At 43.8% G+C, this 27,057-nt stretch overlaps 1 long non-coding RNA gene across 1 annotated transcript; it reads left to right on the top strand.

The window, feature by feature from the left end:
* The first annotated feature begins 9,774 nt into the window (after window positions 1-9,774).
* LOC107978683 lies at window positions 9,775-15,553 on the top strand. The gene is made up of 3 exons (XR_003483066.2): window positions 9,775-9,826; window positions 12,591-12,625; window positions 13,458-15,553. It is a non-coding gene; the product is annotated as an uncharacterized LOC107978683 (long non-coding RNA).
* The last annotated feature ends 11,504 nt before the right edge of the window (window positions 15,554-27,057 follow it).

Below are 27,057 nucleotides of genomic sequence, written 5' to 3'. Positions count from 1 at the left end.
ATCAGGATTCCAGAATTGCTAGGGTGAACCTGCTGTCTCTCTATCAGGCAGAGCACTAAGGGGCCGCTAACACAGTCCCCATTAACAATTTCCAGAGGCATGAAAAGCAATCCCCGACTCATTCACGGCAATGCATTTTCCAAACAGCTCCTAAAAGCCAGCCTGTGAGGAACTCAGAGTCACAAGGACTCACCGTCTTCCCTCATTCCACCTCTCCCCCTCCCCACTGTACCCCTCCTTACTCCCCTTCACCTGCCTCCCCATCCTACCTCCCACCCCCTTGCTGGTGCACTTAGAATAGAAAAACAAACCCAGAGCAACTTCCTTTGCTGAAGGTTCTTTTGTTCTTTGTCTTTGTCTTTTTTTCTCCCCCTTTTACTGGGCTTCTGGAGCTAACTGTCATTTTTGGTTCTTGGGCCTTTGTAGATTTCAGGGACATCTGGCACACTGTATTTGCTAGCTCTGGTATCTGTAGCTCTGTGCACTATGCTCCATGTGCCTGTTAACTCGACACATACATAATTTATGCATGCATAATTTGGAACTTGAGTGCCTAGGTTTATTTTGACATTTGAGGAACTTCACAGTGCCCATCATAGGTAATGTTGCAATGCATAGTCATGAAATGAATGATTATACCAAGGAGGCACAAACAGGCAGCCATCATTCATTCATTCACCAGACACTAAATGCTTAGTAGGTACCAAACACTGTGGTAGATGCTGAGAATTTAATCAGGCATGCCCAGGGTCCCACCCCTCAAGGTTCATCACTGAGACATGGCAGGCAGACACATAAATAGGCAATTGTTATTTTATTGTTACAGACGGACCTGGGCATACTTGGAATTCTAGCACCTAGGAGGCTGAGGCAGAAAGATCCTGGGCTAGCTTGGGCTACACAGTAAGAGCCTACCTTAAAAAAAAAAAAGACAAAATGAAATAATTACACAGTACTCGGGAAGTGGAGGCAGGAGGATCAGGAGATCAAAGCCAGCCTCAGCCTTGTTCCTCAGAAGTAGCCTCAACTACATAGTGAGTTAAAGGCCAGCCTGGGCTACATCATGAGGCCTTGCCCCAAACATACAAAACAACAATAAAAGACATCATAGAGACGCAATGACAGAACTCTATGCAGGGCAGCTTGGAACTCCAACAAAGGAGGCCTCAGTTTACCTAAGGAGGAAGGAGGATGAGACCATGGAGGGTCATCTGGAGGCAGTGAGGCTTAAAGTAGGGACATGAAGGCTTTCCAGGAGGACAACACAACCCAGGGCAGGACATAAAAAATAAAAGAGTGTTTTGAGAAAGCTGTTAGGAAAGGAATTGTCACCATGGGGTGAAAGATTCAGGCCAAACCATCACCAGGGGAGTCCAGGGTGAGATAAAGGGGAGGAGCTTTAGTTACCTCTGTTAGGTCAGGAGGATTTGAATAGACCACTGGGAAGCTGCTTGAATGTGCATCACAGAGAGGAGGTCCAAGTCATGCCTCAAGTCAGTCTAAGTGCCCTGCAGCTGAGCACGGCTGGTTTCTTCATCAGGAAAGTAGAGTTCAGGGCCCCGAGACAGCACAGAGCACTTACTATCCCAGTTGCTTGGCTTCTCTGCGTCTGTGTAGAGCTCATCTTGGGCCTATGCTATGTCCAAAGCTCAAAAATGAGGCTAGTCCCCAGCAGCACACAGTATCCCCAGCATGACATGGAAAAGGCCGAGAGATGCCTTGTGTGTGCATATACATGCTTATATGTGCAGTTGTCTGTGTGTGTGTGTGTGCACGTGTACATGGGTGTGTGTGGGCTTGAGTGTTGGTTCTTGGGAGCAATACACCTTGTTTTTTTGTTTGTTTGTTTTTTTGAAGCAGGCTTTCTTGATGGCCTGGAGCTTACCAGATAAGCTAGTCTGGCTGCCAGAAAGCCTGAGATCCTCTTGTCCCCAGCATTTTACTGGGGCTTTAAGTATGAAACCCAGGTCCTACTGACAGAGCCATCTCTCCAGCTCAGATAGGTACTTCAAGGCACAATCCTATGTGAATCCTTAAGGTGTATTCACAGAAATGTCCTAAATGATGGTGACACCCCACTGGTCCCTGCCTAGGTCGGGATCTCAAGTTATATAACATCCTCCATAGTCAACTCATGAATGCTGTTTGATTTACTTTCTCTGAAGCTTTGCTCAGTTCACACCCATTCTACTAAAAATGTCAATTTACATATAGACCTACTTTCAATGTCCCTATGGTGGCAGTGGCATTCTAGATCACACCAGTCTACCCCAACCCAATGGACATGAATGATCCCTTCATCCTGCCTTGTCTCACCAGGTGCCTCCACTGAAGAGCCAACTCAGATTCAAGGCCATTTCCCTTAGGACTGTTGTCTCACCAGGCTGTCGACTTCTGAGCCTTGTGCTGTGTTTACTGACCATGTTGTTAATGAACAGCTGTTCATTTTGTTTTGGAGTTTGTTTTGTTTCTTCCATCAACTTGTAAGAGGACTGGAACCAAGCCAGACCCCTCTCCATAGTCATGGCCCCACACAGTATCCTATGCGAGGTAAATAGTTGACACTGAACTTGTTGGTACTAGGATAATTATCATTTTCTTAGTGCCATAGAGTTTCAGCCCAGCGTTCTTTTTCCTCTTCTTGGAGAAAAAGGAAGCTTGGAGAGAGCATGGCTGGGTGCAATTACTTTGGAGTAATGACAGTATGAGACATTACTCCCACGAATCATAAACAGTATTTTACACGTGTTTCTGGGGAGCTTCAAGTCCTCTCAGGAATGAGCTATTTCACAGATCAAAAGGAGCATATGTGCAGCCCGCCATGGGGGATAGTCATGCTGCTAAGTTTAAAGGGAGAGTGATCGAACATGCCAGCCTGAAAGTAGAAATGATTTCGTAGCACGTGGCTAGAGAGAAACATGAGCGACTTAATCTCTGGTCTCTGGGCACATGTGCTGGTGAGCAGCATACCGGGTTTTTCACAAGGAACTGGCATTAAATCAATAAAGAAAAAGCAGCATTTCTTTAGAGATCCAAAGATGTTTAAGGAAGCCAGTCTGCCAAGGCATATAACTTGGTGGAATTTGTAACTGGGCAGTTAAAACCACCATCTAAAGTGCAGCAGGGATTTTCCCAGAAGAGCGTGGGATGGGGGTGGAAATAGCTTAATTTCCACTTGTGTGTGTGTGTGTGTGTGTGTGTGTGTGTGTGTGTGTGTGTGTGTGTGTAAAACTGTTTTCATGTTAGTTGCTGTTGGTTGTCTATTGTCTTCCCTGGTGGCCAAAACAAATGACTGCATCTTTTTAACTACATAGAAATCCATTCATCTACCAATAGATGTTATTGATTATCCATCAGAAGTCAAACGTGGGTTTAGATTGGGATATGGCAACACATATGTGAACCTAGCACTTGGGAAGCAGAATCAGGGTTGTGAGTTTGAGGCAGTTGTGGGCTACCAAGGAAGATCTTGTCTTTTTTTTTTTTTCTTTTTTTGAGGTGTGGTCTAATAGCTCAGGTTAGCCTCAAATTTGCTATGTAGTCAAGAATGACCTTGAACCTCCAAGCTTCTTGCTCCTACCTCCTGTGTGGGATTATGGATATTATGCCTGGTTTTATGTGGTGCAGGAGATCAAACCCAAGGCTTTGTGTATGCTAGGCAAGCACTCTGTCAATTGAGCTACATCCTCATCTTGAGATCTTGTCTTAAAAGGCCAAAAATAACACCCCCAATACCTCTATGATTTTAGATATAGAGAATGCAAATGGAGACAAGAGAGACAAAGTCTCTGAGTTTAAGAAGTTCATGCTGTAGAGTGGCTATGCATGTCCATGGTTATATGGGAAATCCCATGCAGGACATCGACAACCAAAATACTGCTAACATCTTTCTGTATTTAAAACATAACTCCAGGAAATTAACATGGCTGCATATGATTATCTCAGCTCATATATGTGACATATAATGAAGGGTATTTAAAGGGAATGGCTAGTAGATACACAGCTTACTCTTGTGTGTACCCTGACTGCCAGCATGAACTGTGCCTTTGAGTGCCTCTCAAAAAGAAGATGGGCTTTTGGCAACTTGTGCTTATTTACTCTTGTGGCACTATATGGCAGAATCACTCACATTGGAAGTCTGAAATTCCTTCTGGATTTGTCCATCTTCTCTTTCTGTTGCCCAAATCTGGCACTTAACTCTAACAGGTCCCTAAAGAACATCTTATTTATTTTCCTTCTTTGTGTGTGTTTATTTCAAGTCTATGGTCAACCTTAGGTGGTATTCTTCAGGTGCCATCCACCTTGTATTTTGAGACAGGGAATCTCATTGGCTTGGAACTCACTGAGTAGATTATGTTGGTTGTCTCCTCTAGTTGGGAATCTCTATGGCAGCAAGATAGCTTAGAACTCACTCGGTAGTCCAGATTGCCACTAAGCTCTCTTCCTGCTTCATCTTCCTGGGACTGTAACAGCTAGTGGCTAAATACTGTGATGTCACTGTCCCCTATCCCTGACTCCTGTTCATGGATTTGGACCAAAGGCCTCGTGCATCTACCTGTCTCTGGCTCCTGAGTGCTGGGATTAAAGGCCTATGTCACCAAGCCTGACTTTAATCTACTTTAAATCAATTCTTTCTGTTGTCTCTCTCCAAGGCCCTGATTCTACAACCTGACCTCCCAATTCTCCCCTGTGGAATTTTCCATCTTGCCTTGTCATCACCTCCAGAGTGAATTGTGTAATGCACACATCACATCAAGTTGAGGCTCTGCAGGCTTCTGCTCCCCATGTTTCTGTAGCTTCACACTTGCAGGATGAAGCTTATGCTTCTTGGCATAGACCCAGCTGAGCTGAACAGATGTATGCTTCTGCTCCCTTCCTAGACCCGAGTCACACCAGACCTGGTCATAGAAGGGCACATAAAGGTCATAGGTCATACAAATCAATCCTAGGCTTTTCTCCCTCTATCACTTTCTTCTTTCTCCTTAATTCTTTCCATCCTTTCAGCCACTCATTTGTCACTTTCCCTACTTAAGAGAGCTTAATCCATACTCCTTTTGGTCTAAGAGAATCCTGGCCCTACCTTCCTACCTCATGACCAGTTTAATGGACAGGCCTTGTAATGTTTGGTCACTTGTGTGTCTCCCTGACAAAGGGCTCCCCTGTGAGTGCCTCTACGTAGAGAGTAACTTATTTATGACCTGAGAGTATAAGTAGGTGCTCAATAAATGTTGAATGAATAAGCTACCTAGTCTCTTCTGTTTTGGCTGTGGACCTACACACTTGTGAGTCAGGTGGCTTTCACAACACAACCATGGCCAGCACAACAAAGAATTCAACTTTGCCCTTAAGAACAATGACCTTTAGACACTGGAGCTAATGGGCTGCAGATTCAGGTATTTGAAGACCACATTTTCCTTGACAATGTTTCTGGGTGCTCTGCATCTGGAGATGGTTGGGAAGTTCAAATAAATGATTAGAACATGTAAAAAAGACCCATTAAATAATCTGGATCATTTCCTTGCCGAAGAGAAACTCGAAGAGACTTAATAATGGTTGTTAATGAAAAGAGAGAGTGTGCTCCAAGGATGGCTAAGTCTCTCCATGAAGACAAAAGAGAAGGCCAAGACTGAAGTACATGCAAGGCACAAATTAAAAATAAAATAAAATAAAATAAATCAAAACAACAACAAAACACCAGACACTGGAGAGATGGCTCAGTGGTTAAGAGCACTAGCTGCTTTTGCAAAGGACCCAGGTTCAATTCCCAGCACTGACATGGCAGCTCACATCTGTCTGTAACTCCTATTTGAAGGGCTTGTGACACTCTTACACAGACATACATGTGAGCAAAACACCAATGAACATAAAATAAAAATAAATTATATATGTACATATATATTATAAACCCTCGTTGGTTTCCTATTGGGTTGTGTAGCCCATTTCCACTTACTATTATAAATTACTCACATAGGGCCAGCAATATGGCCCAGTGGATAAAGCTACTTGCCACCAAGCCTGATGACCTGAATTTGATCCCTGGGACCCACATGGTGGAAGGAGAGACCCAACTCTCACAAGCTGTCCTCTGTTTATATACATACACACAAATAATATATTTTACATATAACAAAAATCAGTAAATAGGTCCAGTGAGATAGCTCAGAGAGTAAAAGCACCTTCTGCCAAACCTGATGCCCTGAGTTCAATCCTCGAGACCCACAGTAGGAGAGGACGGATTCTTGTAATCTGTCCTTTGACCACCACATGTGCCCCATGACACACATACATAAAAACAGATGACTAAATAAAAAACCTTCCCTGCACTGGGGGTGCAAATCGGCTACTGGTGCTGAACACTTCTATTACATCATCTGATTTGTCAGAGGACCCAAACAAGCGCTTCTTATTTTGTTATTTCCATTTCATAAGTGAATCAATAGAAGCCCAGGATGATGAAGTAACTCACCCAGGTCGCACAGGTGACAAGTCATAATGGAGGAATTGCAACTGGTGTTCTTTGTTTTTCCTTACTGCCTTGCTAGAAGCTGGAATAGATGTCAGGCTTTCACTGATGGGAACCCGAGGCTCCAGAAATCTCAGTAAGTCCATGTGGCTATTTTAAGTCCACCTTCCCTCTCTCTTTTTTTCCTTGTTCTTATTTAGATTTAGGATCTCACCATGTAGCCCAGGCTGGCCTCAAACCTGCAGTGAAGCTCAGGTTAGCCTAGGACTCAAGATACTGCTGCCTCAGCCTCTTGAATGCTGGGATTGTGAGCATGTACCACAACAGCTGACTTAGCTTAAATTTAAACAAGGAAATTCTTGGTTATACCAAGAGTCTGTCATTGCTAGAGTAACTACCTCTTTTTCCGGTATTCATTGTACTAGTGTGTGTGTGTGTGTGTGTGTGTGTGTGTGTGTGTGTGTGTGTGTGTGTGTAGAAAAATAAAAACATCCATTTTACTGTATCTTTTTTGTTGAGTCTCAATAGGTTGACCTCAAACTCCTGGGCTCAAGTGGTCCTCCTGCCTCAGTGCCTCAGCCTACTGAATAGCCAAACCTGCAGAAGCATGTGCCTACTCTCTTCACTGGGCTCTATGGCACCTGATCCTTTTCCAATTCTTTGTCCTGGAGAGTTGGCTTACCAATTCTCACTTTTCTAATAAGACAGAAGTTGTTTTTTTTGTTTTGCTTTGGGCTGTCAGGGCCTATATGTTTCAGTATCTACATGTGTCCATGTGTTTATAAGACCTGACATCAATCGAGTCCTATTTAGTTATTCTTACTTTACCCCCAGGGAGATAGCACTTGCTGAAGGGGCCAAAGAGCTGGCATCTTCTTCCCTGTTACTTATTTTTTTATGCAAGGCAACCTTGTTTATTGTGCCTCCAGGATATTCACAGTGGGGTCACAGTTGGTCAAGAACAGGGTCAACTTTTCATGTAACTCAAAGGCAACTCCAAAGTCTATGCCCAGAAAGTCAGCATTCATCAGCCGGCATGATGGAGCACTGAGCTACACGGAGCTGCAGGGGCCTGGGGCCAATTCAGGAGAACTGCAGCAGCCCACAGGAGCCCCTCAAGAAGGGTGTGAATGAGTCACCAGAGTTCTCAGGTTGACTGAGATAACTTCTGTAGTTTTTTTTTTTTTTTTTTTTTGAATCAAGTCACACCATCAGCACTTGCATATTGGGCATAACGGGAAGAAGAAGGGTGATTACTTTCTTGACAGTGTCTGGACCTCAGCAGGGTGGTGATAAGATGGAGGGTTAGATGTGACTTTGCAAGAATAGTACAGGCAGTCCCTTGTGTGTGCTAGGGTGCAGTGGCAAATTGGTCTTCTTGGGAGGAAACACAGTATTCCTGGATCAAGTGTCCTTTGATATAGCCTCATTGGTACATTAGAAGGCAATGGTAATTTGTCACCCTTTGACTTCATATTCTGGGGAAAGCACTTGCTTTTTTAACATCGAGTTCCCAGGAAAATCAGATGAATTACTGACACCCTGTTTAAAGCCTTGAGTTTTAGGAGTTCACATAATTTCTCTGGCCTCATTTTTTTTCCCGTGTGTCTATGTGTTTCTCTCTGTTTGTCTCTGTTTGTCTCTGTTTGTCTCTGTCTCTCTCTCTCTTTCTCTCTCTCTCTCTCTCTCTCTCTCTCTCTCTCTCTCTCTCTCTCTCTCTCGATTCTCATTATATAGCCTATGTTGGCCTCAATTCACAGAGATCTGCCTACCTCTGCCTCCTGTGTGCACTGCCCTGCTTGGTTGTATTCTTCTCTTTAAAATGGATGTAATAAAGGCTCTATTCTGTAGGGCAAGATTAAGGAGATCAATGCATGGGAAGGGCCTGGATGGTCTCTGGTAGATAGAATTAAACTTTGTATTTATGTTAATGTACATATTGTGAAGGGAAGGCAGTTGACAAGAGCCTGGAAAAAAAAAAAAAAAAAAAAGAGCTGTTCCTCCAGTAGGGTGTTGTCATAATCATGGTCCTCAGGAAATTCAGAACCTGACTCTACAAAACTAGTGATCCAAGTCCACAAACAGAACTTAACTTTAATCAGGCAAGCCTGTCCTTATTTGCATATATCGGATTTGCATGGTAGAGTTATGTAACAAAAAATTATGAGCAGAGCTCATCTAACCTTCTAGAACTGTCGCCAGCCAATGTGGACTGTTTTCTTTCACTTGGCACAGATTGCATGTCAGGAAACAATGTGAAGGAGAACCTGACTGACTCAAAGGACTTTTTTCCCCACATGGAGATCTCATGGAAATCCCTGTATTTCACACAATATGTTTCAGATAACCTGCCCCTTCTAGAGTACACAACAGATTTCTTTATTTACTACTTACTGATTCTTTCCGAGTTGCTAGGAGGAGCATCCCCAAACCTATTAAAAACGGATGCTTGGCACTTAAGTCTACATTAGCCCTGCAGGAAATTCAGGAAGAGCATCTCTGTCCAGTGTGGGGAGGGGAGACTAAGGTTATATGTGACAGCAACAACAACAGCAATGTCACTGGAGAGTTAGGTTGGTGAGTGCCACACAGACCCAGGTAGTAGGGGCAATAACTCTTAAATAGAATAAAGAGATGAGTCTAATGTAATCAAAAACTTTAAAACTACATAATGTATGCTATTAGTGACTCAGTGCTGAATAAATATAAAAAGATAAGAGCCAAATCCCTGACCTGTAATCACCTTCTAGCAGTGGCCATTCTTATAATGGTGGCTCCAACCAATAATGAACCATTTAGTATAAAGATATACAAGGAAAATGAAAAGAGTGCACCTTAGGCTCTGGGACAGTATGTCAAAAGTACCTTTGCATAAGGTCGAATACTAGCAAATGGTCACTTGGAGGGGGGTTAATATTAGTCAGATTTTATCAATTTCACACAACTCAACCCAATGCATTGAAGTTAATTGACACTAAATCAAGACACTTATATGACCTTGTCTTTTACTGCCTTTTAACTATGACCAGGAAATGAAATTGGCCAATTTTATGTCTTAGCCTTTTTGACCTTCTAGAATTTTTCCACGATAGATGCTAAATAAGTGTTTTGTTAATTGAGCGGTATTTTCTGTTATCTCCTCTCAAAAGCTAGGTCTGAATTTTGCTGTGCTACTTAAATTCTGAGGCTGTTCCTAAACTATAATTAATAAAGTGTTGGCTTCATTTCAGTTTTCATGATTTAGATAAATCTTTCCTGTTCCTTGTTTGGGCAGCTCCGGAAACTAATTAATATATTATTAATATATTTTACAGGCAAACAAGACTCTGCTTGCTCACACAGCCATGACAAGAATAAATTCAGGTCAGAAATATTTTTGCAATTATGGGAAAATGGTATTATAATAATGAAAAATTATTGTTTATAAAACACACTCTGCACATTAAAACACATTATAGACTAACAAACAATGTGAATGGCAACCAGGCAAGCTCTTTCCCAGAGGTGCCAATTACTCAGAGCTCAGTTGGAACATCAATGTGCCTGGCAATGAACTAAAAAAGGTAACTTTTGGGCATCCCAGAAGAACTTCATTATTATTCATAAAAGGTTTCGTAAGAGTTGTGGTAGATTCCAAACTTAGCAGGAAATTCTGAGATAACTGAGGTGGTAGCATGAATTCATTTTCCACTCACAAAATAAAATGCTCCTGGGCCTGGGGAATGTAACTGAGTTGGTAAAGTGCTTGCCTGGCAGGCATGAATCTTGGGTTTGATCTTTAATATAATATAAACTGTGTGTGGTGGTGCATACCTATAGCCTTAGCCTTTGGGAGGCAGGATAGTCAGAAGTTCAAAGTTATCTTCAGCTGTATGTGAGTTCCAAGCTAGCCTGGGGTGCATGAACCTAGTCTCAAAAAGTTGGGGTGGGCCGGGTGGTGGTGGTGGTGGTGGTGGTGCACACCTTTAATCTCAGCACTCAGGAGGCAGAGGCAGAGGCAGAGGCAGAGGCAGAGGCAGAGGCAGAGGCAGAGGCAGAGGCAGAGGCAGAGGCAGAGGCAGAGGCAGAGAGGCAGAGGCAGAGGCAGAGGCAGAGAGCAGAGGCAGAGCAGAGGCAGAGCAGAGGCAGAGAGGCAGAGAGAGAGGCAGAGGCAGAGAGGCAGAGAGAGAGGCAGAGGCAGAGAGGCAGAGGCAGAGGCAGAGAGGCAGAGGCAGAGGCAGAGGCAGAGGCAGAGTGGATCTCTGAGTTCCAGGACAGCCTGGTCTACAGAACAAGTTCCAAGACAGCCAGGGCTACACAGAGAAACCCTGACTCAAAAAAAGTGGGGGTGGGCTGGGAATACATAATGAATATCTCAGTGGTAGTATGCTTGCTAGCATATGTGAGGCCCTAATTTTAGTTCCCAGCACCAGTGGGAGAAAATTCTCTCATAGACAGTGGTTTAAGAGATGTGGACTGGTCAAGGAAGGCTGAAAAACCCATGAGTGATGTATAGTACCTCTCCTGGACCCTAGTTCCCCCTTATTTGTTAACTGCCTCCTAGAGAATATTCATTCTTTGTGGAATTTGTTGTTGTGTGGATAAATGGCCATCTTAAAATGCTGTGGGAGCCCGAGACAAAAAGGGTATTATTGAGGTTTGGTTTCCTAGAGCTGGGACAGCAGTCATGCCACATACACAAATTCTGAGTAAACAGAATTGCTTTCAGTTTTGAAGAGAACCACAAACCCCTCTATGTCTGAATCCCTCATATGCATCAAACCCATGAGCATGGGAGGAGCAGAGACACGAACAACCTACCCTTCTGAACTTCTCCCTTAAGGCCAAGGGTGTTCCTTGAATTTTTCTGTTCCTTTTTGGGCAGAGCCTTCACAGTTCTGCTTGGTTTGTGGCATCCCATGAGATCCCACCCCAGGAGGTGAGCTCTACGGCTGCACGGTAATGCCGATGATAGCTTAGACTATCTAGGGCAAGAACAGCTCCAAACACATCTAGAGGTGAACAGTTGGAACACGGAGGGAAAAAAAATAGCCTATCTCAGGAGCAAGTTCCAGTGGTTTTTGTTCAAGAGTTTTGATTCAAGTCGACAAAGACATGGAAAATACTGATAGAACTAGGTAATTCTCCATTTCCCTTTTTAACACACTGAGAGCTCCCTGATTTGAGGAATTTGGGGGAGCGTTGGAGAACAAGAAGCTGCTGACAGGTGATAGGGAGAAGGTGTGTTGTTAGGAAAATTGGCTGGGGTTTGAGGTTAGGGGTATGTGCCAGGACTGTATTACATGGAATTACTGAGGGCTGGGGATGCTGCTGATGGGGCAGGAGCCGTGCATCAGAGGTTGGCTTGGGCTGAGGGCTCTGGGCCAATCCTTTATTACAGTAGCAGCACATCTCTAATCCCGTATAACAATAAATCCCTCTCATGAGTGTGCTCCCTCCCCATCACTAGCAACCTAATCACAATCTGTGCTCTACAATGCTGGTACTATAATACTCCTGGATCTTTTATCCAACTTTCCATTTCTGAAAATGATTTCTAATGTGCAGCAAAAGAGAAGCAATCAGAAGTCATTCACGTTGATGGCTGTTTTAAATAACTGAAGTTACCCTTTGTTTGGGGAGTACACGTATTGAGCGCATGGCATGTACTTGGCAGTCGCTCTACAGTTAACCTTTTAAAAGAGGATTCCTTAAAAAGTCACTTGGCCAAAGTAAAACATCTGCTTTATCAATGCATTAAAATAACAAAACAGGGAGTGGGGAGATGGCTTAGTCCCTAAAGCTCTTGCTACACAAATGCTCAGTACCCAAGTTAAATCCAGGTGTGCCTGTAATCCACCTGCTGGGGAGGTGGAACAACAGGAGGCTCCTGTGGCTTACTGGCCAGTCAGGCTAGCCCAATCTGCTAGTGCCAGGCTTAGTGAGGGACTGCCTCAAACATAAGGTGGAGAGCAATTGAGGAAGATACTCACTGCCTTCCTCTGGCCTCTCCTTACACTTGCACATACACATTTACACACTCATAACCAGCTCGCCTGGATTTACTTTCAGGTGTGGGTGGAGAGAGGATCTTGTTATTTAGTCCAGGTTGTTCTTGATTTGTGATCCTCCTGTCTCTGCCTCTCAGGTGCTGAGACTACAAGGGTATGCTGTCACACCCAGGTAAGGTGTATGTGTGTGTGGTGTGTGTGTGCATATGCATGAGTGTGCATGAAAGAGAGAGAGAGAGGGAGAGAGAGAGAGAGAGAGAGAGAGAGAGAGAGAGAGAGAGAGAGAGAGAGATGTCAGATGCCCTGGAGCTGGACTTTGTGACTCTGAGATGCCTTATATGGGTTTTGGGAACTGAACTTGTATCCTCTGAAAGAGCAGTCCATTTTAAACTATTGAGCCATTTCTCTAGCACCAGGAATTTTTTAATGTGCTAAAAAAGTAATGTGCTTCCCCCCCCCACATTCTGTACCAGTTCCTTTCAGTAGGAAAGCAGTGCAGCCTCAGAGCCCATGATCCCATGGGGTGAAACGTTCAGTTAGAAAAACCACAGCCAAGCTGGGAGGCAAAGGATGACACTCAAGATTCAAATTTGGGGAACTTTTAAGCTGAAAATCAAGTTACAACATGTACAGCTTTAACTTTTAGATCTGATATGGTCTTCTTATGCTCAGTGCAAAAATAAAAAATGTACAGACAAGCACAAAGGTTAACTTTCATGTTTATAGTATTTATTGTTTTTCAGACAGGATCTTGCTATATAGCCTAAGCTGGCTTGGAACTCACTGTGCAGCTCAGGTTGACCCTATATGCCAAAATCTTTAAGTCTCTGTGTCTTAAATGCTACGATTACAGGTGTGAACACTACCACATATAGCTAGATCTTGCTTTTGAAATAGTCTTTCTGTGTAGCCTGGATTGGCCTGCCTCACCCTCTCTAGTGCTGGGATTAGGGGCATGAGCCACCATGCCCCACGATTCATAGGGTTTTATCACTCTATTGCAGATACCCTGCTTGTTTCAGAGGTGGATAAATGTCAAGACTTCCAAATCCAGGACAAATGGACCAACTCTTAGGGGCAAACCCTTTTGTAGGACCCTTTTGGTCAGCACAGTTCTCTCCTTTCACTGATCTGAGCTGTTGTCATCAGTTACCTCCATTTGGGGTGGGACAGCAGCACGGAGGGGAGGGGGTTAAGGGCTGTGGTAGATTGAAGACCTTTGTGACCATCAACCATTCACAGTTGAATCAGAAGTAATACATATGTGCTCAACTGCAACATAAGACTGACAAGACCCTCGGGACAAACAGAATCCTTCCATCTTGGAGAGGAGTGGGAAGAGGGCTTGAGGCTAGCCCTTGAAGGCTGGTGAGGTTTTGGAAGGCATTGAGGGGGTCCTGGGGGAGTTCAAGCAAGAGCAGAGGCCCTTTGTCCCAGAGTAGTGAGCAGACGAGTTCCTCAGAACTGCGTGTGTCCTCAACCACATGGATGTGCTTTCTCTGTAAAAAGAGTTGAAAAGCCTGAAGCTTATGGATGGAAAGGTCAGTGTCCCAAATTCTATAATGTTCTATTTCGACTGTACTGCTGAATTTTATATATTATCCAGTGGCCTTCTAGACCCTAAAGTCATATAATACAGTCATAATTTCTTTTGGAGAACATGTTGCAGTTTACAAATTACTTTTTTATACCCATTATTACATTTGCTCCATATAACAGCCCTGTGCCATCCCACACGCATCCCCACAAGCTCTTCTTCCCTTTGACAGCAACTGCTGGTTATAAACGTACCCACCAGAGAAAGCAGAACTTTCCACAGCAGCTGGGTTGCACTAGAAGCACGAGCCTGTTGAAACTAACAATTCAGGAGAAGTGGAAGGAGAGGACCCAATACAGACAGACAGACACTGGGGATTCCCGGAGGCTGAGATGGTAGCTTTGAGAACAGACAGATGTAGAAGGGGACAAATGAAGGCAGAAAGCAAATCTTCAGTGTAGTGCAGGTTCATAGTAGGCACACACTGAGAGCTCATCTCAGCTACCAGTAGGGCTTGAACAGAGAGAGGGAGAGGGGGAGAGGGAGAGAGATTGATTGGTTGATTGATTGATTTAGTTTTGAGACAATGTCACATGTAGCCTGGCTAACTGTGAGCTTGCTAGCTCAGGCTGGCCTTGAACTCCTGATCCACCTTGCCTATACCTCCCAAGTGCTGAGATTACAGATGTGTACTGTCACACTCAACTCTAAAACAGAACAACATTTTTAAAAAATCATGTTAGGGGTCCAAGGACTGGACCTCAGGATCTGCCCAGAGAGGTGTGTTCATCTGTTTGATATATCTGCCTTCTGTTTCATTCCAGAACATTCCATCTGTCAAAAAAAGCCCATCCTAAAGTGGTGCACTTTGGCAACTGCTTTGTGGAAGGGAAAACAATCAGGGCACTGTTATAGTTGCAGTTTAGCCAGGATAAATGTGATGGATGTTGGCAGCATCAACATACCATTTAGCCTGCTGAAAATCAGTTTACTTTCCTACTTAGAGACACGATATGAAATGAGATTAATCCAGTTGCTGTAGAGTGAATTCAGCAGAACAAATCCCTCTGCAGCTCATTTGCATCAAAACCCACAAGGCAGTGGAGTTCTGTCTCCAGCGCCTGGGCAAATGCATTGATCTCCGGTTTATTTACAGCGAAATTCACATCAGAGCCTCTGTCGATGACAGCGAACTCTTCTGTCCTTAGAGGAGGCTCACAGGGAAAACAATCTGCAGGACAGTCGAGATGTTACAGTGAAACTTAGCCTAAGGATGACTGTACCGGCTAGACTATAAACTCAGCCAAGATCCACAACTCCCTGGAGGAAGATTACAGAACAAACACCAACAAAGCTGTGAATGTTCTTTTCCTTTCTCTCTTCACTTTCCATAGCCAAAGGGGCAGTCTGCACACAGGATGTATTTAATACGAGCTGGTGCTAACACAGGCAGGCAAAACTCTGAGGGGATCCAGAGGGTCCCAAAGGGGTGCAAAGGTTGATGAGAGATGCTTGGAGCGGCAAGCAAATGGAACTTGGATTCTGTAACCTTGTAACCGGACAAAAGGGTAGGGGCTGCTGGGTTGGGGCGTAGTGGGGGTGGTGATGGAAAAGATGAAAGAAAGCCACTCTGGTGGGGGGAATGTGGGGATCAGGAACGGGGACACTGTGGTGACTTGTCTAGATTCTAAGGAACCCATGGGTCCTTGAGAAATCTTTCTCTGCAAAGTTTAAAGCTGAAGGGGAGATAATCTTTCTGAAATGTCTTAGCTTCCCTGTTGGAGGGAAATGACCTGGGGGGACCTCTCCATTTCTCTCTGGGCTCTTATCCCGAGGTGTTGCAGTAGCCAGGTTCTTGGCTGCCTTTCTCAGAGCTGGGAGCGCTGGACCCCTTCTTGCAAGTCAACCATACTGTGGACTCAGCAGAAGCCTGATCTTGATGGAGAGGGATTTAAGAAGCTCACTGGGGCTGAACGTTCAGCTGACCCTGCCACGGGTCTTTCTCTGAGACTGGTATGGCTTTGAGGTGGCCCTACTTAGTGGATTTACCTGAAATCCCTCCTGCTGCTCCCTGCTAATGCTCAACATACTCTCTTGTTTTCCAGGCCTTACAAAATGTTGGGCTGGTAATAAAGTGTCCACTCTATGGCTTGCCCCCTCTCAATCTTTCCAGCCCACCCCACCCCCAGCCCTTCTGTAACAATCACTGGCATCTACTCCCTGAACCCCAGCCCTGCTGCCTAAACTAATTGTGTACAGAACACTGGGTACAACTTGTCCTATCTGCCTCTTACCTGGAGTAGGCTTCTCCATTCTCTGCCCCCTCCCCAGGAGCCCAACATTACTCTGGCCACTGCCAGTTTGTTTTCCTTTGCCTGGTCGTGTGCATGGCTCTATTTTCTCACAGCATGCACCCAGGAGTCGCCTAGAAACCACCCACCTCTACAGAAGGGTTTGCCGACCTTGTTATTGATATCTAAGCCAGCTGTTGGGGACCGCTTTGTGCAGTGTGCAGCTCCACAGCATCTCCAGCTTCCACCCACCAGTATCCCATTTCCAGATGACGATAACCAGAAGTATCTCCTGGCATTGCCAAACATCCCTCCTAGGGATGGAGTGTGGAGAACAAGTGATCATCAAAGACCTAGTAAGGCAAGAGTATTTTAAAGTCAATGACACACATCTTGAGAAAAGATTGTGTATACTAGGAACATTTAAATCTGGTAATGTTGCAACTAATGACTTTCTATACTCTCAAAAGTGCCACAGGGGCACTGGTAAGTTGTGTCAGGATGCAGTGTGGACAAACCCAAGTGAAATCTCTTCCCCCTACTTTAGGCCTTCCCAGATGCTACTGTGCATAGGAGTCACCCAGAAAAGGTTTTTGAAATTTAAAGTCATATTCAGAAGGTTTTGGAAAGAGACAAGAGCTTTTCTTTTTTTATTCTTTTATTTATTTTCTGGTTCATTGGAGGCAACTGACTTCAGATCTTTTCTCTTGGGTTCATAGATTGCTAAAGCTACTCATCCTGGATCATGTTGCTGCCTCAAGCACAGAGGCTCTAGGTTCCAATCTTTCATAGAGGTGAGGTGAGGCTATTGAGCTCTTCAACATCGTAAGAGTAAGGTTAAGATGTACGTTAGGATGACAGGTTAGAGAAGTGGGGATGTTCCCTTTGCCTTCCTGCCACAAAGCCAACTGTTCACATGATATTTTGCAATAGACACTGGCATTAGCTTGAATTTATACATTGTATGTTACCCACGAGCTCTCTGTTTCACCCTAAAATGATAATCTTCAAATTTCTAGTTTGTTAATACTTTCAGAAGTTTCCAGGAGTCTGAAAGTCCCCAAAGCTCAAGGTGTTTGCCATTCATGTGTTGCTACTAACAGAAGATGGCAGAGTTAGGATGGGGCAAGGGAGGGAAGGAGTGAAGAGAGCTGCTCAATTTAAAGTTTGTATTACTTAATTTATTTTTCTGTAATGCAGTTTTGGTATCCTTTTCTTGGCTGGGGATGGAATCCTAGGGCATTAAGCATGCCAGGGAGGTTCTCTGCCACCAAATCACATCTTAGCTCAAAGGAAGAATATATATATATATATATATAATATATATATATATATATTATGTGTATGTATATGAGTGTTTTGTTTGCACATATGTCTGTGTATCACGTGTATGCCAAGTGCCTACAGAGGCCAGAAGAAGGCACTGGATCCCCCCAAAACTGGAGTTACAGATGGTTGTGAGTTGCCATCTGGGTGCTGGGAACTGAACCTTGGTCCCCTGGAAGAGCAGCCTCTTGTCTACTGAGCCCTCCCTCTAGCTCAAGTTTAGATGTTTCATTGCTTAAAGTATCACAGTTCTAGGCTGGAACCAAGTCTGTGAAGCACTTGCTGCACAAGAATGAGGACCTGAGCTGGGTATCTCAGAACCCATGTAAAAGGGTGGGCATGGCAGCCTGTACCCCAAACTCCAGCACTAGGGAGGCAGAGACAAAAGAAGCCCAGGAGCTTGCTGGCCGGCCAGTCTAGCCAAACTGGTAAGCTCCAGATTCAGCAAGAAACTGTCTGAAAATTAAGGTGGAGAAAACAATTCAGGAAGACATCTGCCATCAACCTCTGGCCTCCGCAAACACATGCACATCTGTACATGTACATCATGTACACTGAACACCAGTACACCCATGCACACACACATATGAGAAAGAGATTGCAGTTCTCTTACTTTACACATCAATCCAACACCAACCCCATCTTTCTTTTTTTTTTTAAATATAGGTGTTCAGCTAGAAACTCTGCCTTGAAACTCAGCCTAGGCCCCACTCCTCAGAAAGACCACCAGAAGTCCAGGCTCCTCCCCCAAAGCTCAAGACCGCCACCTATAGGGTATTTAAGCCCCATCTGTAGATCAGCCACGGGATTTCCCATTCCCTTTCCCAAGAATTACTCAGGAGTGCTTTGCTCAGATTAAACCTGGTCCTTTACTTTAATTCTGCTCAATTTGGCTTACTGTGTCGGTGGAGAAACCTAACATCAGGGTGCAGAAAACCTATTATCTGGGTGTCACTATGTAGCCCTGGGTGGCCTAGAACTTGTTATGTAGACCATGCATGCCTCTATCTTCCAACTGCTGGCCATTTTTTTTTTCTTCATAAATCTAGAATCCTCAGTCATGTTGGAGAGTTTCCAGGAACATGACAAAGAAATTCATCATGGAAATTAAAGTATAGAGAGCTTGTGCTTTTGGTCCTGGGTACAGAGATATCATTCCTAATTCACGTGCTCTCTACACCAAAAGAGTCACCTCCAATCGGTCTTGTAAAGAAGAAAGGCCTTATGGCATTTAGTCAGACAGCCAATAATTTTATTCAAAAATTATATTAACCCCACACAATGTTGTTGTAACACCAAATCAGATAACCCAGTCATATCTTTAAAATAGTTGCACAAATGAATGCCCACTAGCTGTAACATGCTGTGATAAGGGTAGACAGATCTTCTGAAAGTTGCTCAGACCCTGATACACCATTTTTCCTCCTCTCATACCATACTACCCGAGTTAACATTGACTTTGGGTTTGTACACATCTAAGTCTTTGTGGAACCTCGGGAAGGAAATGGCCTCTCACATTTGTTACTGTTTTACAGTGAGGTCCCAGTAAGTCTAAAGACACAGATTTCTCCAGGGTGGCAGATGAATCACAGATAGGAAAGTTCTAATGCCTTTGAGACCAGGGATCAGCATGGGCTCAGCTGTGCTGCTATATAAGCTGGTGAGTACTCTCTTTCCTCCATGAAGGGAAAGCTAATCTGCTCGTTCTGTAATATTCTGACAGGTTGCTATCACTATGATCAAATGTAATAAGGATAAATGTCACTTTTAAACCTCTGTGCCTTCTCTCTCTCTCTCTCTCTCTCTCTCTCTCTCTCTCTCTCTCTCTCTACACACACACACACACACACACACACACACACACACACACACGGAGGTGGGGAACGGGGACAAAGAAGATCACAGCAGCAGCACACGAGAACGCAAGGGTTCTAACTGACCACAGTTTCAGTGTGAGTCAACAGTGTGACATAACTGCCACCAAGGCTAATGCAGCCGTGGGCTGTATTAATAGAAGTAGAGGGAGAAGGTTCAGGGAAGAATTACCCATGGTATTTGCACTGTCAGAGCTCTGTTCCATTTTGGGCACCTTGGCTAAAGAAGGGTTCTAAATTGGAATCCTTCTGGGGAGAGCTACTTCAAATGATGGCAGCATGCAAAACTGCATCTCAGGAGTTAAAAGAACCAAGAATATTTCTGTCTGAAGAAGGAGACTCCAAGGGACATGATGGCTCCTCTGTGAAAGAGCTCCAGGTTGTTTATAGGTGTGGAAACTTAATTTCTGGATCCCCAATATAAAATATCTCATGAAGGCCTTCTCATATTTTGCTTGCAAAATAAACATTTTCAGCAAATTGCACCCCAATTTCCTCATGATTTCCTTGATGTATAAAAAGTTCTGGGTGGGGCCAGCAAAATGGCTCAGTCAGTAAAGTGCTTGTCTCTCAAGCACGACAACCTGAGTTCAGATCCTCATAAAAGCCAGACATAGAGTCTATAGTTCCAGGACTGGGTGGAACAGAGACAGGTGGATCCTTGGAGTTAGCTGGACAACCAGCCTGGATAGTCAGTGAGCTCCAAGTTCAGTGAGGGATCTTATTTCAAAAAAATAAGGTAAAGCGGGCCAGAGAGATGATGGCTCAGTGGCTAAGGGTGCCTTGCTGTGCTTGCAGAGGACTGGAGCTCTGTTCCCAGCACCCATGTTGGATGGCTAACAAGTGCCTATAACTCCAACTCCAGGGCACTGAATACATGTGTGTACAGCCAGAGAGAGACACACCCATATAAATAATTAATAAAATTAAAAAAAAAGAAGTAAAGAGCAACAGAGGAAGACATCTAATGTCAACCTCTGACCTACATGTACACACACACACACACACACACACACACACACACACACACTTACTTCTGGGTATACCAGTGCCTCCTTTTGCCCTCCACGTGTGCCTCTGCCAAGAAGCCTTCTCTAAAATCCCCACCTCCAGCCATTTTCTCTGTGGTCCCCTTGTCATGGACTTCGCACTACGATAGTAGTTTCTTCCACTTCTCCTACTCTCCTGGGGATTATTTGTTCTCCAGTGAAGAGGACTCTTTCATGGTTTTGATTTTTATCCTTCTAAATGTTCAAGTTCATCCTGGTCTTAACAAGAGACTGAGGGAATTTCTGCAGACAGCAGCCAAAAGATGAATCGAAGTACCTGGACAGGTAATCTTTTATAACATCTACATGACAAAGCATTACAGCTACTCTCTTGATGCTAATAATGGAATCAGCCCTTCCATATATGATATAATGTGAGCTGACATAGCTGGCTGTGTCGTGCATCTTACTCCCTGACATCTTCATTTTCACGTGCAAGTTGCTCATCTATGATGCAGAAAACCAGTCTCCTAAAAGCTGCCTCCCTCTTCTTGCAGGCACCAGGGACTTCTCTCTAGCTAGGGGTGCCCTTCACTAAACAGTTGCCCTTTATTTATTTGGGTATTTGTGGGGTACTGAATGTTACTATGCTGTATGGATGCTTGGTTTATAAAATGTATTGTGGCCTATTTATAAATATTTATGTAAGAAATCAAAATGACACAGAATGAGTTTGTTTAAATAAGAAAGTTAACATATAAGGCATTTCCCCAATGAGACGCTGCATGTTTTGCAGCCTAGAAAAGATACATAAAAGCTTTCGGGATGGTCAAGCATTAATCTTCCAGCATCTCCTGTGTGTTGGGTTAAAGAACAGTGTGGATTTGTTCAAGGACAGAAAGCAGTGGATGAGGCACCCTGAGCCATCCAGGAGGCTGAGAATAGAGAATAGAGTTACATTCTTGCTCCATCACTCTCATAGTAGGGTGTAGGGTTATCTCCAATAGCCCAAGGACCTGGCAGGGTACACATTATACACCTGTTCATTTGGAAGGTACGGATGTGACCTCACAGCCTAAAGTCAGGTTACAAACTTTCAAAAGTAGGGTAACTGAGAAACACAACCTTGACTTTTTACCATCAATGGCAAATCACAAATACAGGCAGTCACCTCTGTGGCTAGCCAGCCTGTCTGGGCCACAGGCCCTTGGGGAAGGGATCTCTATGTCCTTCCTTGGTCTCGGGCTTTTGAGTTGAGAGCTTATGATTCTCCAACTGCCTAGTTCATTTCAGAGATATTAAAGGATGTGTGTGTGTGTGTGTGTGTGTGTGTGTGTGTGTGTGTGTGTGTGTGTGTGTGATGAACATGTCTAGGTTTAAGCAAGTCTGTGTGTGTGTGTATGTGTGTAGGACAAAGGCCAATGTGAATTGCTCTTCACCTTATTTTTTGAGGCAGGGTTTCTCAATGAGCCTAGGGAGCATTAATTCAGCAAAACCAGCTAACCAGTAAGCTCCATGGATTCCTTTCTCTCTTTTCCCAGAACCAAGATTATAGACACACACATCTATACTTAACCTTTTTCTGTGGGTCCTAGGGATCCAAGCTCAAGTCCTTAGGCTTGTGTGGTGAGCACTTTACCAACCCCCAAGGATACAACTCTTAATGAAAAATCATGTGGAAGGCATGGTGTCCTTCCAAAGGAACAACCTCTTTAGGAGGACAGGATCTATCAGCTCTAAACAGTCCATCAGCATTACTTATGTCCATGCTGCACTCTGAACTGCCCATGAGGGATAATAAAATAGTGTGCTACAGAGCACGGGGTCAGAAGATAATTGCTGGAAAATAGCCCTGCAGCAAATGAGGTGCCCAGCAGAATGACACACAGTGGCCTGCAAAGGCACTACTGATATTTATTGTTCCTAATAAGATTTGGATCTTGCAAAGGAATCCAGAAAGATAGAAACAGACGACAGCTCTCATGACTTACAGGGAAGGGTTGAGGGGTCCTGCCATGTAGAACAAAAAGAGTCATTTACTATCTGTTCCCAATAGGATACTTAATTCTCAACAGAAAACCAGAGAGTATTAGAGAACCTATGCTATGACCTCTCCCTTGACCAGAGGAAAATGAGGCCCAGAGAGGGGAGCTGTGACCTGCTCATGGTCAAATAGCTGGTTCTCTTAGGTAGGGCCAATTCAGATCTTCGAAGCTGGGTAAGGGCTCCTGTGACAGGAGAATGGCATGCCTAGAACAACATCAGGGAAGAGCGGAAGTCCCAGCAGATGTTGGCCAAATCACCTTGAGTGAGGCACTAAACTTTGCTTTTCCCCCTCTGCAAAGTTAGAGGTAAGATATGTGGTTTATCTGCCTTGAAGACTTTACCTAGATCAAGTGAGATAGTGTGTAAAAACCTGTTTTTAAAATCCTGTAGGGCTCAGAGTAAAATCTAGAGAAGATTTCCTGTTGGGCTTATACGGATGGACATTAGAGAAAAATCTGGGTGAAGGAGTAGGAGGTTGAGTGCAACATGGAACCCCATGACTTCTCCCATCACTGAGAACCTGCTGCTGTGGGTATCAACATTATTTACAGGCAATTAAAGAATTGGTACATAAAGTGTTGAAATTTGTCAGTTTTCTTAGACTTAATGTATGCTTGAGCTCTGCTTGCTGCAACCACTACTGATTCAATAATACACCTTTTGGTGACAGTTCTGTGTAGGGGAAGAGAGGCTTTTCAGTTGAGTGTAAGCGTGTATGTGTGTGTATGTACAAACATTTGTGGGGGTTCCAGAGAATAACATCAGGTGCCTTTATCAACCGCTTTTTATCCTATTTATATTGTTTATTTTGAGGCGGGATCTCTCACTGAACCTGAAGATTGATTCTGTTAGGCTGACTGGCCAGCTCTGGGATTACAAATCTGAACTTCCAAACCAGGCATGCTGGGCATCCATCCTCGGGCCTCAAGGTCTCTAGCAGGTACTTCACCCACTGAGCCAGCTCCCTCACCTTGACTTCACTCTTCACTCCTTTACCAAGGACTAAAATCTCCAACTTATAAAACGATGGGCAGAAATCCCAAGTTACAAACCAACCAGCCCCCCCTTTTGTGTTCTCCTCCAATAAAGTCTTATTTACGTAGGTTCTTCTTGAAATTCATATTTAACAAGAGCACTACCTACTCATTATTGACCAAGTTTCCACAGAGTTCTCAGCAGTTCGTGTCTACCTTTTTCCCACTGAGCACTAGACAAAAGACTCAAATCATAAATCATTTGTAGGCTGACACGTAAAACCCATGGCTCTGGAAGGCTGAGGGGTGGACAGGAGGAAATAAGGCCCAAAACAAATGAAAAAGTATTCTTCGTGACCAATTGATCAATTAATTAGGCTGCTTTTCATTAAAAGCCATGAAAACGCAGAAGCAGCTTAACAATGATGGTCCTAGGAATGCATAAAAGCATTAATGATGCTGGATTCCTTTTACTCACTTATTTTTAGTTCTCTTTAGAAAATTATACTTGAGAGCCTTCCATAATGGCAATTAAGGGGCAGATAAGACTGACACAGTCCTGGAACCTCTTGCGATGCTAATGAAGAGCTGGAACCAATCCCTAGCTAGGGAAGCTTTTTCTGGATAAAACTGTGTTTCTGAAGTCATAAGAGTGACTTAGGTAAAGTCTGAGTGCCTGAGATAACCAGCCGCTGGCATTACAACCACTAGCAGACATCCATCTTCCTACAAGGAAACCCAGTGTGGCCTTTATGAATTGGACAAGGCCTCTACTCCAGTGTTTTAGTGGTAAAATCTTTTACAGTACAGCAATGTGAACAATGAGAAGGACTCCCCCCTCCTGACTCTATCAAAATATCATGTTCTGCCCTGAGGCTCTGAGAGCTCATAACTCTTCTGTTGTAGTAGTCTTTTCCATTCCTGTCCCTGCCTAATAGCTCTCCCTTCCTCACTTTCAACACTTCCATGTTCTTAAGTTCCTTGAAAAAGTTCCTGAGTTGTTTTGCCCTGGTGTGTGTGTGGGACTTCGAGAGCCCATCCCACTTGAAGGGATGCGCTCTGTCTCTGAACACATGGGGAGAGGCCTAGGCCCAGCACAGGAAGATTTGGTGGACTTGGTGGAGCCCCGGTTGGGGGCCCTACCCTGCCTGGGGAGTGGTGGGTGGATGGGGTGGGGGGTAGGTTGGAGGTGGGGGAGAAGGAATGGGGGTGAGGGGAGGGAGAGGGAGAGGGGAATTACATGTGAAACAAGCCTGTTCCCTAACTTGAATTAATAATAATAATAATAATAATAATAATAATAATAATAATAAGAAGAAGAAGAAGAAGAAGAAGAAGAAGAAGAAGAAGAAGAAAAAGAAAAAGTTCCTGAGTGATGCAAATGCTGTAAGTATAAAAACCCATGCTTCATAGAACACTATTCTTATTCAAAAGACCAAAAACTTGCAGTGTGTTTGAGCGGCCACTTTTCAACTTCAACCCTAAGTATGGGCTGATCTTTTTGCTGATTTTCACTTAATTCTGTCCTGAATTTCTCTTTCCACATGCCAGTCTTCACAGAGAATGTTCTGGAATCAGACTGCTTGGGGTCAAACCCTGGCTCTGCTGTGAGTGACCTTGTGTGGAGTACTTTGACCTCTTTGCACTTTAATTTTCTTATATGTGAAGATATGACATCGCTAGTGCTTTCTTGGCTACTCCAGGAGAAGTAAAAAATTGAATGCCTTTGAAGGTTTAGATTGGCACATGAGGTCCTGAGGCAGAGTTTACAAGTACTATGAGAGGTAGAGTATCAGATTATTCACAAGGCAGTAACAGCAACAGCACCAACAATATACTGTTTTGGAAGCGTGTATAAATTATTCAGCCTTCAGACAACCCCACTTGCACTCTCATTACTCTCCTTTTACAGCTCAAGAAACAAAAACAGAGAGACTGAATTTTGTTCACTCAGCAAATGGTGGGCTGGACTCATATTTAGGCTTGTCTGGCTCCACAGCAAGTACTCAGTCAGTGTAACCTATTGTTACTGCTATGTGAATTTATGCCCTCAGATACTTACAGCCTCTGTCGCTAATGGTGACGGCAAATGTCTTATGCATCTTCAAAGTATAATTAAAAAATATATGAGCACCAATGAAATATTGATTTAGGTAAAGACTAGGACCTAAGATCATCAGATGGAAGCAACAAGTACTTTTAGAGAGAGAGAGAGAGAGAGAGAGAGAGAGAGAGAGAGAGAGAGATCCCCAGAGCAAAACTAATGCCCAGAGCCAGGATCAAGCTTAGCATTGTGAGTGCTGGAACAATCCAGAATGGTGTGCCTCCTGATATAATGCAATACAGAGCACCCCATAGCACCTTATGAAAAATGTCCAATCAGAACCTCAACATTCACTGTAGAGAGTGTGTAAAGCTTCTTGCTTGCTGCTAAGCCTGACAACCTGAGTTCGATCCCTGAATCCCACATGATAGAAGAGATCTGACTCCGGCAAATCTGACTTCCATGCATATGTTGTTACAAGCATATCCACACACATACACACAGTGTAAATAAGTAAATGTAAACACTGTTCTCAATGTGCTTTTAGTCCTAACATGGAATTTATGTGACAAGCAAGAGGCACAGTGACAGACGAGCCATGAGGCAACAACCAATTCAGAATGTGGGACATTTCTACAAGGTCACCGACCTAACTTGGAAAAAAAAATCCAGTGTTGAATAGGAGGTATAAAGCCTGTTTTTTTTTTTAAATAATAATAGAGGTGACAGCTGGGAGTAAAATGGGGAAGGTTAATACGAACTAGCCTTTAGGTGGTAGATATTAAGGACTTCTACTTTTGTAGCCATGGTGCAGCATTGTGGTTATATAAGAGAATGTTCTTGTTTTGGGGTGTGAACTGAATTATTCAGGAGTGCACTGTCATTCGTCTGCAACTTACAAGAAATTCGGAGAGAAACACGGCAGATAGAGCAAGTGTGGAAAAGGTTATATTAGTAAACCTAAGTGGGGCGTGTTTAGCACTTCAACTTTTCGTTAATTTTTTTTTTTTGATAGGATCTTGCTGTGTAGCTCTAGCTGGCTTGGTGGCCTTGAACTTGCACCAATCCTCCTGCCTCTGCTTCCCAAGTGCTGGGACTGTAGGCATGTGACACCCATGCCTTGCTTAAATCTGCCCAGAAATTAACTTTTCTCATGAGTCGTGTGTCTACCATCTTTGGAGAGCAAAGGAGGTTCCTATCATTGTGTATGCTGTTGTAGCTTCATTAAATTTTCTAAAACTTTGGACTATGCTTATATACCTAAAAAGAAAACTACTTTTAAACATTACTTACTTAAGCCTTATTGGCTCAAGTCTATTGAAAACCAATGTGAACTTTGTCAGAGACCTTGGCCCCATAGTGCAGGGTGTGGCGCTATTGCTGACACAAAACAATTGCTCAGTAAATGTTAGTGAAATGTTTGTTGAATGAAGCTGTGATTTCCTAAAAATTCTCAAACAGTATGAAAATATAGTAATGAAGAAAAAAAAGCAGAGATTGAGGTGCCCATTTGCATCAGGAGA

The sequence above is a fragment of the Cricetulus griseus genome, chromosome 2, assembly GCF_003668045.3.
Source record: "Cricetulus griseus strain 17A/GY chromosome 2, alternate assembly CriGri-PICRH-1.0, whole genome shotgun sequence".
Classification (NCBI taxonomy): Eukaryota; Metazoa; Chordata; class Mammalia; order Rodentia; family Cricetidae; genus Cricetulus; species Cricetulus griseus.
This window is presented reverse-complemented; position numbering and strand designations above follow the sequence as displayed.